Source organism: Haematobia irritans, chromosome 3 (assembly GCF_050003625.1).
Source record: "Haematobia irritans isolate KBUSLIRL chromosome 3, ASM5000362v1, whole genome shotgun sequence".
NCBI lineage: Eukaryota > Metazoa > Arthropoda > Insecta > Diptera > Muscidae > Haematobia > Haematobia irritans.
The window spans coordinates 150369701-150384147 of record NC_134399.1 but is presented as its reverse complement, the minus strand read 5'-3'; the positions used below and the strand labels follow the sequence as shown (position 1 = coordinate 150384147).

The 14447-nt window shown below is 34.5% G+C and overlaps 1 protein-coding gene across 2 annotated transcripts in view; it reads left to right on the top strand.

Moving 5' to 3' along the window:
• Positions 1-3083: 3083 nt before the first annotated feature.
• The window catches only part of RhoGAP15B (RhoGAP_ARAP and RA_ARAPs domain-containing protein RhoGAP15B), a 100471-nt gene continuing 89107 nt past the window's right edge, over positions 3084-14447 (top strand). For both annotated transcript variants that reach the window (XM_075298136.1, XM_075298137.1), the window contains exon 1: positions 3084-4064. The gene's annotated coding sequence lies outside the window, so the exon portion shown is untranslated. The remainder of the gene's footprint in view (positions 4065-14447) is intronic.

The window sequence follows — 14447 nt, the reverse complement described above, 5'->3', positions numbered from 1 at the left end:
GATTCTCGTATATAATTTTCATAAGAAATTAGCATATAAGACCCAAATTGAATCATCTCACCCAGCCAGATCTTACTAGAGACTATGGAAATGTGGATTGACCGACACTGAAACATATATATAGTCAGGGTTGTAAGATGGGTATCTGGTATTTTCTTTTCAATAGCATAATAATACCAATTCCTTAATCTTCATGTCCAATTAGCTAGCATTTAAAATTGTAATAATATGTAAAGAAGTTTATATTTGTAATCATTTTAAATCCCTACCATTTGAGCGAGCCACCGTGGTGCAATGGTTAGCATGCCCGCCTTGCATACACATGGTCGGGAGCCACCGTGGTGCAATGGTTAGCATGCCCGCCTTGCATGCACAAGGTCGTGGGTTCGATTCCTGCTTCGACCGAACACCAAAAAGTTTTTCAGCGGTGGATTATCCCACCTCAGTAATGCTGGTGACATTTCTGAGGGTTTCAAAGCTTCTTTAAGTGGTTTCACTGCAATGTGGAACGCCGTTCGGACTCGGCTATAAAAAGCAGGTCCCTTGTCATTGAGCTTAACATGGAATCGGGCAGCACTCAGTGATAAGAGAGAAGTTCACCAATGTGGTATCACAATGGACTGAATAGTCTAAGTGAGCCTGATACGTCGGGCTGCCACCTAACCTAAGGTCGTGGGTTCGATTCCTGCTTCGACCGAACACCAAAAAGTTTTTCAGCTGTGGATTATCCCACCTCAGTAACGCTGCTGACATTTCTGAGAGTTTCAAAGCTTCTCTAAATGGTTTCACTGCAATGTGGAACGCCGTTCGGACTCGGCTAATAGAAAGGAGGTCCATTGTCATTGAGCTTAACATGGAATCGGGCAGCACTCAGTGATAAGAGAGAAGTTCACCAATGTGGTATCGCAATGGACTGAATAGTCTAAGTGAGTCTGATACATCGGGCTGGCACCTAATCTAATATACCTTAAACATCATAGATTATAAGTAAAACTTTGTGCTTCGAGGCGTTATTCTGTAGTAGATTTATTGTAATTTACCTGAATTGGCCTTTAAGGCTTTAAATTATAAATAAAGTATAAAAAAAGATAACGATAAAATTTTATCCTCCATGTTCCGATATTCGGAATCGCAAAACATTCCTTTGGCGATATTTTCTAAACCCTAAAGCATCCCAGCAAAAAAAGAGTCGCCAAAAAAGTAGTTCAAATATTCTCTTTGGTTCCGTAAGTGGTGTAAAATTGGCGCAGAAGTGATGAATTTAACATGGGTTGTCATAGGACGTATGTCCACCATTTCAGTAGCCGTTGCACTGAATGTGCATCACTTTTTTAGGTGTGATCCGAATTCAGTGCTTTGGATGTGAACTAAAAAATTTAGTAATATTTTGCAAAATAAATAATTTATATAATTTTGTATGATTTTTTTATGCATTCTAACGCTTGTCTGAAACGTTTGAATTCAAAAATTTTCAAAAATTCGCAGTTTTTCTAGAATGTATATTGCATTTTTTCGACAAAATTTTAATAATTTGTACTATTTTATTAATTTATTTTATATTTTTAACCTATGTGAAACAAAAAAAGTTGAAATTACCTATTAACAAGTATATACGGCCGTAAGTTCGGCCAGGCTGAATCTTATGTACCCTCCACCATGGATTGCGTAGAAACTTCTACGAAAGACTGTCATCCACAATCGAATTACTTGGGTTGTGGTTTTCTAAATTGTGAGTTAGTCCATACGGGGTAGAGAGCCAGAATTGAAATAAGGGGGTCGCTTATATGGGGGCTATATACAATTATGAAGTTGATATGGACCAATTTTTTGTGATTGGGGATCGATTTATCTGAGGGCTATGTATAATATATTAATATATTAACACTACGTACCAAATTTCAACTGAATCAGATGAATTTTGGTCTTCGAAGAGGCTCCGGAGGTCAAATCTGGTGATCGGTTTATATGGGGGCTATATATAATTATTGCCCGGACCAATTTTTGCATAGTTGTTAGAGACCATATACTTACACCATATACCAAATTTCAGCCGGATCGGATGAAATTTGCTTCATTTAGAGGTTCCGCAAGCCAAATCGGGGGATCGTTTTATATGGGGGCTATATATAATTATGGACCGATGTGGACCAATTTTTTCAAATTTGGGGGTGCGTTACAAACGGAATGACAAAGTTAATATACCCCCATCCTATGGTGGAGGGTATAAAAATATGGAAAAAGCGAGTTATAAAAAATTGAATTAAAGGAACTTCCTCTGTAGTTGAAATAAAGAACATCTTTAGGAGGACATTTTTGGAAGTGCTTTGAAAGTTGTGCCTTTAGAAGAACTTTCAATTTTTTTTTGCTGCGATATAAACTACAAATTTGGCAAAATAGTTATCTTTAATCAGAAGAGATATCTATTTTTTTGTTATAATATCGGAAAACGTATGAATCGATTTTGACATTTATTTAAAACATACTAAATAGTATATCATTTAATCCTATACAGAATTTTAATTACATCGGTCATCTTTTTTACACATTATGTCTGATCAATATTTCACAAAATATTGACTATAATTGCAAATGGACTTTGTCTTAATTTTAGCTTCTACCGAAGCCCGCATTTTTTCGACCACTATACCCTAATGTATTTATAATTGGATATCCATCTTTGGTTTCATGTTTAATTACTTAAACAATTGACAATATTGAAAATGGTTTAACTCAATCAATGGACAAACAAAGAACTATAGAACTATAAAAAATGCAACGATGGAATATCAATTTGTGACATTTTCCATTAAGAAATAAGAGCGCAAAAAGTAACAATCGATAGAAGAAACAACAACACAATGTAGTGGTCACTCTCTCCGTTCACGCAATAAAACAAACAACTTTTTTTTTTGGATCGATACCCCAAACAAAATGAATAACGAATCTCTCAGAGTACTTAAGTAAGTACTCCACATTACAACAACAATAACAAATATCAAGCACGAATGAATGGATGGTCGGTTCCCCAGTATATACACTAACCCCATTCGTTTGTATGGTAGACAATCAGTCGTATAGAAACATTCGGTCTGAAAACATGTGTTCGGTAAACTAGACGGGAAATAAACAACGGTCTTCTTAGTGTATTGGCTTAGTGCAGTGTCCGGTTTTCTATTGTGTGCATTTAGTAAACAAAATCACAAAGAGAGAGAGAGTGAATTTTATACATACAAAATAGTTGTATATAACGAGAAAAAAAAACTAAATAATTGTCAAAAATTGTTGAAATTTGCATAATATAATAGAGAAACAGAGTTTAGTAAATTCTTTGTTTAAATTAAAATACGATCATTCTACTATCGACCAGCAGTAGTAGCTATCATAAACCAACAACAAGAACAACAACACAAATTAACACAGATATCGTCTTGTTGTTGGTCAGTGTGTTGGTGATAGCAATACTAACAAAAATAGCAACAACAACAAAATCATACTGACGTGCCTTCGTATCGGTATTTTTGAGTGAGACCTCTGTTCCCAATGATATTGTGAATCATCTGTTAAGAGCAAAAACAAAAAGAAGAAACGGAAAATAACAATAAAACGTAACATGAAAATAAATATAAGCAATGAGAATGTAAGCAAAGAATAGAAAACAAAATTATAAAAGTAACACAACAAATCATCTATAAATGATAAAAGTGGTGATTATTTTTTATGCACAGAGATATTTTTCTCAAGCAATTATCTGTGGTTTTTACACCCCAGAAAAGAAAACGATAAGAATTATTTAAATCAACCAACCTTAGGTATCTAAACCAAAAGTCGTTGACATGGATCTCACTCACTCGGTTAGCAAGAGCCATTAGTATGCCATTAGCATTGTATTCTTATTCGAAGAAGAAAACAAAATAGAAGATTGCTCCAAAACGGCTTCAATTGAAAACGTGAGAATTGTTTTTGAATTACAAATCCCAAGAATAAGACAATAAAACAAAAACAACTACTGTCACACGAGTTATCATAAAGATAGTGAAGAGTAGGAGACCCACTTAAGAAACGAGGTAATTAAAATAAAACTTTTTCAACATTATTATCATTATTATTACTATTCTTTTATTAGCAATTTCTTGCTACGACTGCTACGTTGCACATGCAAGATACACGATTTTTTTTTACAAAATATTTCCACTCAGCAATTGTGGTTTATGGTTTTTAAACTTTATTATTCACTTTAATATTTTTGACATTTTCAAAGTTTCTGGGTCAGTTTTGGATGGTGGAGGAAAAAGCTATATACTCGTTTTGTAGGCACAACAGTAATTTTTGGAGTTTTTACAATTCACTTTAATGTTGTACCTATCTAAATATGGTTTAGAATATAGTTTGGAGTTTCCGTTACATTTGAGGAAATTGCCGCTAGGGACAATCAATACTTTCCCTCATTCTATTCTATACATACAATTTTGTCTGCAGCAACGATAAGTTGTAGAATTATAGATATATCTCATATAGGAACATAACAGGTTGGCCGGTCTAACAAAGAAAACACACATTTTTTTTGTCAAAATTCGTTTTTATTATTCAACATAGTTTCCTTCAAGAGCGATACAACGATTATAACGACCATTTTGGTAGTACTCCTTCGGTTTTGCCTCAAAATAGGCCTCAGTTTCGGCGATCACCTTTTCATTGCAGCCAAATTTTTCCCTGCGAGCATCCTTTTGAGGTCTGAGAACAAGCAATTCGAAGCCCAATTAATGAATTTTTGCCATCGTTCTCAATGACTTGTGTCACGATGCGTTGTCTTAGGTTAGGTTAGGTTAGGTTAGGTTAAAGTGGCAGCCCGATTAAATTTCAGGCTCACTTAGACTATTCAGTCCATTGTGATACCACATTTAACTAAAAGTACCTTTTACATATGGGCACTTCTAGTCTTCACCACTGAACCTTCTCTATTATTTACTTTTGTGGAACCAACCAGATTGCTCCAAAAACATTAACAAACTGCTTAAGTTAACGTTTTCCAGGTCAGCCAGTAATCTAAAGCTATATGCTCCTAAAATTCGCTTACGCCTTACACAAGCGAGGCGTAAGCGAATTTTAGGAGCGTTGTCTTGGTGGAACAACACTTTTCTTCTTCATATGGGGCCGTTTTGCCGCGATTTCCACCTTCAAACGCTCCAAAAACGCCATATAATAGTTACTGCTGATGGTTTTTCCCTTCTCAAGATAATCGATAAAATTATTCCATGCGCATCCCAAAAAACAGAGACCATTACTTTGCCAGCGGACTTTTGAGTCTTTCCACGCTTCGGAGACGGTTCACCGGTCGCTGTCCATTCAACCGGTCGCTGTCCATTCCATGCGCATCCCAAAAAACAGAGACCATTACTTTGCCAGCGGACTTTTGAGTCTTTCCACGCTTCGGAGACGGTTCACCGGTCGCTGTCCATTCAGCCGACTGTCGATTGGACTCAGGAGTGTAGTGATGGAGCCATGTTTCATCGATTGTCACATATCGACGGAAAAACTCGGGTGTATTACGAGTTAACAGCTGCAAACACCGCTCAGAATCATCAACACGTTGTTATTTTTGGTCAAATGTGAGCCCGCGCGGCACCCATTTTGCACAGAGCTTCCGCATATCCAAATATTGATGAATGATATGACCAACATATCATTAAGGCCTCTGCTATCTCGATCAACTTCATTTTACGGTCATTCAAAATCATTTTGTGGATTTTTTTATGTTTTCGTCGGTAACCACCTCTTTCGGGCGTCAACTGCGTTCACCGTCCTCCGTGCTTATTTCACCACGCTTGAATTTTGCATACCAGTCAATTGATTTCCCTGAGATAGAGTCCGGAAACTCATTATCAATCCAAGTTTTTGCTTTCACCGTATTTTTTCCCTTCAGAAAACAGTATTTTATCAAAACACGAAATTCCTTTTTTTCCATTTTTTTCACAATAACAAAAGTTGCTTCACAAAAGACGCTCTATCTCATAAACTAATTGATTTACAGACGTCAAATTTTGACAAGAATCATTTGAAGGTTGGTATTATATAAAAATAATATGCATTTAATACTAGTGACGCCATCTATGTGTCAGACCGGGGGCTTATCAGCCAACCTATTATTGTGTGTAGAATAATTTACACAAAAGAACCTTATTATCTTTACAACCGATTAACATTCGCTCGATCTAACAGAGGAATCAAACTTATAACTCCATTAGCTAACAGCCAAGTATCTGAAAGACAATTCTACATTGGAACCACTTACCTCCCACCTCCCACCACACAACGCATAAGCAATTACACATCGTTTAAAAAAACAGTTATTTAATTTTTTGCAATAAATTGTATATTCGGAGTGTAATAATTTAATATTACCCCCCCCCCCCCCCCCCCCCTAATGTTTTAGTGTTAAGATAAGTTAATTCAAATTGTTAAAATCAAATATCGATCGGCACTGTAAATTATAAGATTTATCTTGTTGTGCTTGGTATAACATATAAATCAATAAAATCAAATCAAAAACAATGCAGCGCCATCTACAAGTGGATAGACAGATTCTTCAACAGCAGTTTCTCCCATTTGCTAAATCCATACAAGGCGAATATGAGAATTATATACGAATAAAACTAATAAAAAAAGTTTGTTTATTCAGTTTATACAAAAATCGAAATCGGGTTTTAAATTAATCTGTTTTTATTTACAATTAATTACACCGTTTTTATTTTTCATCAGGATCGCGTTTTTATAAGCCTAGTAGGTCTAAATTTTAATATAGTCTTTAAATGTACCCTAATTTTTAAGTTTTCGCCATTTATATCCGGCAATTTTGATTCGATATATCAAAAAATTGGCCCAACGTACGCTACATTGTTTGTAAGGTTTTATTAGTTATATCCAGTAAAGCTCGTGGAAATCGGTAATTTCACATTTAAATAATAAGAGTTACGTACATATGTTAAGTTTTGATAAAATTTTGAAAAGGCGTAATATAACATTTAGGTAGGTTAGGTTATAGAGGATGACGCCAAATCCGTAGAAAGTAAATTGGTTTGCACTTAGATCATATTGGTCCATTATGATTCCTCATAGTTGTTTCTTTTCTCTTCATTATCTATCTTCGTCCGCCAAGATCAATCCCAATACATTTGTGTTTTCAGCCGGATTTCTAGGTCGTCATCGAGAAGTCTTGATAAAAGGCTTCTTGATCAGTAATATCGTGAAATAAAAAGGAATCCAGAATCTTGTTTCTTTTTAATGATAATGTCGGACACTGCCAAAAAAATGTTAGGAGTCTTCCGTAACCTCCGGGTCCAGGCACCATCTACATCTAACCTCCGGGTCCAGGCACCATCTATCCCTACCACGTGTGTTATGTCCTGTTATGATGCCTATTAATGGCCTCAACTGATCTCTATGCGTCGCCGTAGAAATCCAGAGTTTCCACTATTCCTGTGCTTCTGTTTGGTTTGCTCGCATCCCGCCTAAGAAACCCATCCTTCATCCTTTTCATAAATCTTTGTATTTGACACTGACTCTGTAAGTATATAAAGATAGAGGGGGAAAACGTCCGTAACGATGTTATCTGCACCGCGTGCACTTTGCTTAGCCAGCACATCTGCCTCCTCATTATTCCATAATGTCCAGGTACCCAATACAGAGTAATATTATGCTGGGCAGTGAGAGCTCTAGGCTCTGTACGGCTGACTGCCTTTGACGTTAAGTTTGCATTGTCCAAGGCCTTGACTGTCGATGAAGAAGCAGATATCGCTTCGAAATATCAACAGGAGCTCCGCAGTTTTTGCAATAGCAAATACTTCCGCCTGAAAGATGCTGCATGCACTACCACCTTTATATGACTCCTTGATTTCTAACTCTTCGCAGTAAAATACAGCTGCCAGTACTTTCAACCATTTTCGATCCATCCGTACAAATGTTCAGATTTCCAAAATGTACGCGTCTTTTTTCCAATCCCCTATACTTGGGATAGTCAATCTCAGCCTGTCCTCACATACACACAAAAAATTTTTTTTCTGGTTCAATCACGAAATTAATTGATCCAATTAATTTTTTAATTGAAATGTCTTCAATCACAGAAATGATAGTATCAATTAAAAAATTAATTGAAGGTCAACTAAAAAATTAATTGATCCAATTAAAAAATAAATTGATACTATTAATTTTTGTGATTGATTTTTGTTTCAATTAAAAAATTTGTTGAAACAATTAAATTTTTAATTGAATATTTTTTAAAACTCAATTAAAGTTTTAATTGGAAAAATTTTCGTGAAATTTTTTTCTGTGTACAGTTTCCTTGACTTCAATAATTTGTTTGCGTACGTTAGTTAAATGAACTAAAGAAAGGAAAAATTATATACATATGAAGCATAAAGATTTAATAAATGCATGTCTCCCACAATTCAGAATTTTTTAAAAATTTTTCTTCGACATTTTTGCAAATTTGAACTCCATTTTTTTCATTCAAACTACGCAATTTTCTTTAACGAATGAAAAAAAAACAAATAATTTTATCTAACAAATTTTCCTGAATTTGTCGAAAAATATTTACTTATTTTTGTGCAATCGCTGTGACATCTGCGTTTTTTATACAGTTTAGTTAAAATTTTCTAAAATTAACATAAATTTACCTTCCTAGTGGATTCATTGTTGTTGGAGTGTATAAATGACTTCATGAAGTCTTTTTTTCATGAAACTGTGGTTAAACTTTTGATACAATCCGTTTATATGAGGGCTAAATATAATTATGGACCGATATGGACCAATTTTGCATGGTTGTTAAAGGTCATATACACCAAATTTCAATCGGATCGAATGATATTTGCACCTCCAGGAAGCGCAGGAATTCAAATCTGGGAATATGTTTATATGGGGGATATATATAATTATGGGTCGACATGGACCAATTTTCCATGGTTATTAGGGGTTATATACTAACACCACGTACCAAATTTAAACCGGATCTGATGAAGTTTGCTCCTACAAGAGCCTCCACTTGGCAAATCTGGAGGTGGGTTATTTGGGGGTATTTTGTGCTAAATTTCAGGCCGATACTTAGTGGCAGCCCGACTTGATTCAGGCTCACTTAGACTATTCAATCCATTGTGACAAGGTCGATAGCTTTGTTTCGTTCGGAAATTAGCGTTATTTCAACATACGGACGGACGGACATCGCTAGATCGACAAAATTTCACCATGACCCAGAATATATATACTTAATGGAGTTTGAAACCAATATATCGTTGCATTGCCAATAGAAAACAAGTATATGTACCCTCCAACAAGGATTGCGTAGAAACTTCTACGAAAGACTGTCGTCCACAATCGAATTACTTGGGTTGTGGTATCTTAAAACTTCTTAACATCGTTTTCTAAATTGTGAGTTAGTCCACACGTTGTAGAGAGCCAGAATTGAAATATGGGGGTCGCTTATAGGGGCTATATACAATTATGAACTTGATATGGATTAATTTTTGTGTGATTGTACCAAATTTCAACTGACTCGGCTGAAATTTGCTCCTCCAAGAGGCTCCAAAACCAAATCTCGGGATCGGTTTATATGGGGGGCTATATATGATTATGGACTGATATGGACCACTTTTGGCATGGCTGTTAAATATCATATACTACCACCACGCACCAAATTTCAACCAGATCGGATGCATTTTGCTTCTCCAAAAGGCACCAGAGGTCAAATCTGGGGATCGGTTTATATGGGGTATATATATGAGTATGGACTGATATGAACCAATTCCTGCATGGTTGTTGGATACCATATACTGACATCACGTACCAAATTTCAACCGAATCGGATGAATTTTGCTCTTCTAAGGGGCTCCGGAGGTCAAATCTGGGGATCGGTTTATATGGGGGCTATATATAATTATGGACCGATTTCGACCAATTTTTGCATGGGTGTTTGAGGCCATTATATTAACACCACGTACCAAATTTAAACTGAATCAAATGAAATTTGCTTCTCTTAGAGTACCCGCAAGGGCTGCCACCTAACCTAACCTACATCAATAACAACTACTTGTGGCAAGTTTCAAGTCGATAGCTTGTTTCGTTCGGAAGTTAGCGTGATTTCAACAGACGGACGGACATGCTCAGATCGACTCAGAATTTCGCCACGACCCAGAATATATATACTTTATGGGGTCTTAGAGCCCCATCCTATGGTGGAGGGTATAAAAATGGAGTTTGGTCTAAAATGTGTATATGCATTCTAAGAACTCAGTTTTATGAAAATGAATTGTAATATATGATCAATTCAAATATGCCCTTTTTGCGAAATAAAAGTATGTAGGTATAAAAATACGTAGTAACCTAAAAATCTAGTTCAATGGGTCACCGTGACTGCCCAACATATCACTAGTAAACCCAACCCACTTGTAAATAACCACATTTTATGGGTTTGGCTTTTGAATTCAAAATTCAGTACAATGATAAATACCAGTTTTCTCTACCGCATTGGGAATAGGGAAGCAATTAATTTAATTTAAATAAATATGGTGTATCATTTTTACCAAGTAGAAATGATTTTCTGCTAATCATTTGGGAGATATTAACAATTTCTATTTTATTTTGTTATTAGGGTAGGGTTTAGCAAATGATCAACGCCATTGATATTTTGAGTACATACTATGGTAATACAAATTGAACTTTTGTTGCTTTTGTAGTAACGATTCCGTGGGTATACCTATTATATATTGACCCAAAACAAAGAAACCCAATTCAAAACACTATTTAATTCGGCTATATCTTATTCGGAGAACAAATGTCAAGGTTGTATGAGCTATTACAATTCAAATCAGGGTTTATAAATGTAATGTTGTATTGCTTTGAAAATTTACATTTCAAGTTAAAAGGCACTTCTTATATTTGTAAAACGAATACGAATGTGTTTATTCCAAAGATCACTATTATAATAGCATGTCTATTGTCATGGGCCCGACTTCAGCCTTTAAATTTCGTTGGGATCTACACATTTACAGAAATACAATTATTAGAACAATCCATTGTTCTAATAATCCAAAAGTTTTTTTTTTTTGTGCAACTGGGAGCTCAAAATGGAGGAGGTTCTTAGAAAACTGTCCCAGGACGTGTCTTTTGGAATGAGTCCTAATCCGGCCCCTTCGGTACATTTTGACCAGAACTGTGATTAGTCCGTACACCCCAGGTACTAGTACTGTTACCTGTCCAGGGCTTGATCATTATTCCGTTGGGTATCGTCTTGGGTTTGATTGGTATTGCCTATTTCCTGAGACAATGGATATGAGAACTTTATTTGAACGTATATACCCAATACTTACCGCGTTAAGTTAGGTTAGGCAGCCCTGTATTTCAGGCTCACTTAGACTATTCAGTCCATTGTGATAATACCAGGGCTGTGGAGCCGGAGTCGGAGTCTTGGAGTCGGAGTCTGAAGATTTTGCTGGAGTCGGAGTCGGAGTCGTAAAAATTTTGCTCGACTCCGACTCCGGCTAAACCAAATTTTTTAAAACACTTCACATTTTTGTAACTAAGCAAGTTTTTACGCAAATTAGTTTCCATTGCGTTGTTCATTCGATCAATGTACAGCATGATTATAAATGAAAATCAACTTCCAATTACTACTATCTTTTTATGTTTCCTAGAATGTTAGACTAGCAGATGGGCTGGATCGATCCATTTTAATGCCCATATCAATTTATTTGAAATATTTCGAACAATTGATATTATTTTTATTTTAATTTTATTTTACGGCCATATACATATGTGGAATATTCACAGAAAATTTTTTCAAAGTTGTTTTTTATAGAAAATTTTGTCAAAATGTTATTTCTATAAAAAGTTTTGTCAAAATTTTATTTCTATAGCAAAATTTTGTCAAAATTTTATTTCTATAAAAATTTATTCAAAATTTTATTACTATAGAAATATTTTTTCTATAGTAAATTTAGTCAAAATTTTATTTCTATAGAAAATTTTGCAAAATTTTGTTTGTTACACAAAATTTTTTTCAAAATTTTATATCTATTGATAAATTTATTTCTATAAAAATTCAAATCAAAATTTTATTTCTATTGAAAATTTTGCCAAAATTTTATTGTAATAGATTTTTTTATTAGAAAATTTGGTCAACATTTTATTTCTATAGAAAATTTAGTCAAAATTTTGTTTCTGTAAAATATTTTGCAGAATTTTATTTACTACACAAAAATTATTCTAAAATTGTATTTTTATTGATAATTTTTTCAAAATTTTATTTCTATAAGAAAAATTTTCAAATTTTATTTCTATAGAAAATTTTCCCAAATTTTTTTCTTACTAATGCTCACTGATACTCACTGCTATAAAAATGTATTCAAAATGTTATTACTATAGAAATATTTTTTTCTATATAAAATTTAGTCAAAACTTTGTTTCTATAGAATATTTTGCAAAATTTTATTTCTATAGAAAATTTTGCAAAATTTTGTTTGCTACACAATTTTTTTAAATTGTATTTATATTGATAATTTTTTTAAACTTTCATTTCTATAAAAAATTTTGCCAAATTTTATTTCTATCAAAATTTTATTCAAAATTTTATTTCTATATATTTGGTCAAAATTTTATTTCTATAAAAAATTTTGCCAAAATTGTATTTCTATAGAAAATTTGGTCAAAATTTTGTTTCTGTAGAAAATTTTGCAAAATTTTATTTCTATATAAATTTTTGCAAAATTTTATTTACTAGACAAAAATTTTTCCAAAATTGTATTCAGTGAGCATACAAATTTGAAAAATTGCTGCTAAGTCGAAAACTTGTAGAAATGACTCAAATTTTTCAATGAATGAATCATAAATGCATTTTTGCGAAATTGTCTAAACAATTATAAATATTTCCCAAATATTGCCCGAGTTTTGTAGAAGTCTGATTTGAAATTTTATCAAAATGTAGATCTAAATACAAAGTTGTGCAGAGTATATTATAATCGGCCCGCCGGATTTTAGACTTTTCTTGCATTTTTATTTTTTGTTAAAATTATGTTACGTCTCATAACGTTAGATTTAAATTTTAAGTACATAGATTTTGTAGAAGTATATACAATTTTGTCTAAATCGATTCAGATTCAAATTCATGCATATGGAAATATGCATGAATTCATGACCTCAAGCCGAACTAAGCCAATATAATTAAAAGTTTAAAGGTCAACTAATTACAACAACAAGGAAATATAAACCTTTATATAGATCGCAACAAATTTAAAGGATTTGAGATAGTATCAATAATTTTGGTCCACAAATACATATACTGTTGGTATCTTCTCATATTATGGTGGGTATTTATATCATTATTTTATTTATTAAACATTGCCCTAAATTTGAAATATAGAGTTCAATTGGCACCTAATGTGAAATTAAGACCTTTTTTTTGCACACATAAATAAATATGATACTTTATATCGATCCACTTACGGTACCCCCACAATAGAACTACAAATTAATGGTATTAAAATGAGATTTAGTTATATTACCCGGAGTCGACTCCGGAGTCGGAGTCGGAGTCGAGCTGATGAAAAATGCTGGAGTCGGAGTCGGAGTCGAGCAGAATTGGCTCGACTCCACAGCCCTGGATAATACAGTGGATAACTTATCTCTCAATGACAAGGGACCTACTTTTTATAGCCGAATCCGAAGGGCGTTCCACTTTCCGGTAAAACCATTTAGATAAGTTTTGTCAAAAGCATTACTGAGAGGGTATAATCCACCGCTGAAACACTTTTTGGTGTCAGGTCGAAACTGACGTTGAACCCACGAAACCATGTATACAAGGCGGGCATGCTAACCATGGCACCACGGTGGCTCCTTGGCTACTTAGCGCATGCATATCCCCTAAGCTTACAAATATTGGAAGAAAGGTCCCATATGTGTCGCGGGGGTACCACGGTTCCTGGTTTCCTAAGAAAGTACTAGGTTAGGTTAGGTGGCAGCCCGATGTATCAGGCTCACTTAGACTATTCAGTCCATTGTAATACCACATTGGTGAACTTCTCTGTCACTGAGTGCTGTCCGATTCCATGTTAAGCTCAATGACAAGGGACCTCCTTTTTATAGCCGAGTCCGAACGGCGTTCCACATTGCAGTGAAACCACTTAGAGAAGCTTTGAAACCCTCAGAAATGTCACCAGCATTACTGAGGTGGGATAATCCACCGCTGAAAAATTTTGGTGTTCGGTCGAAGCAATAATCGAACCCACGGCCTTGTGTATGCAAGGCGGGCATGCTAACCATTGCATCACGGTGTCTCCTAATAAATTTACAAAATAAATGTACTAATAAATGTACTAATAATTGTACAAAAGTGTCGAAATAATCAACTCTGGAATTAGAGTTGGAAATTGTATCTCCTTTAAGTGATCGCTCCTTTGTCACTCATT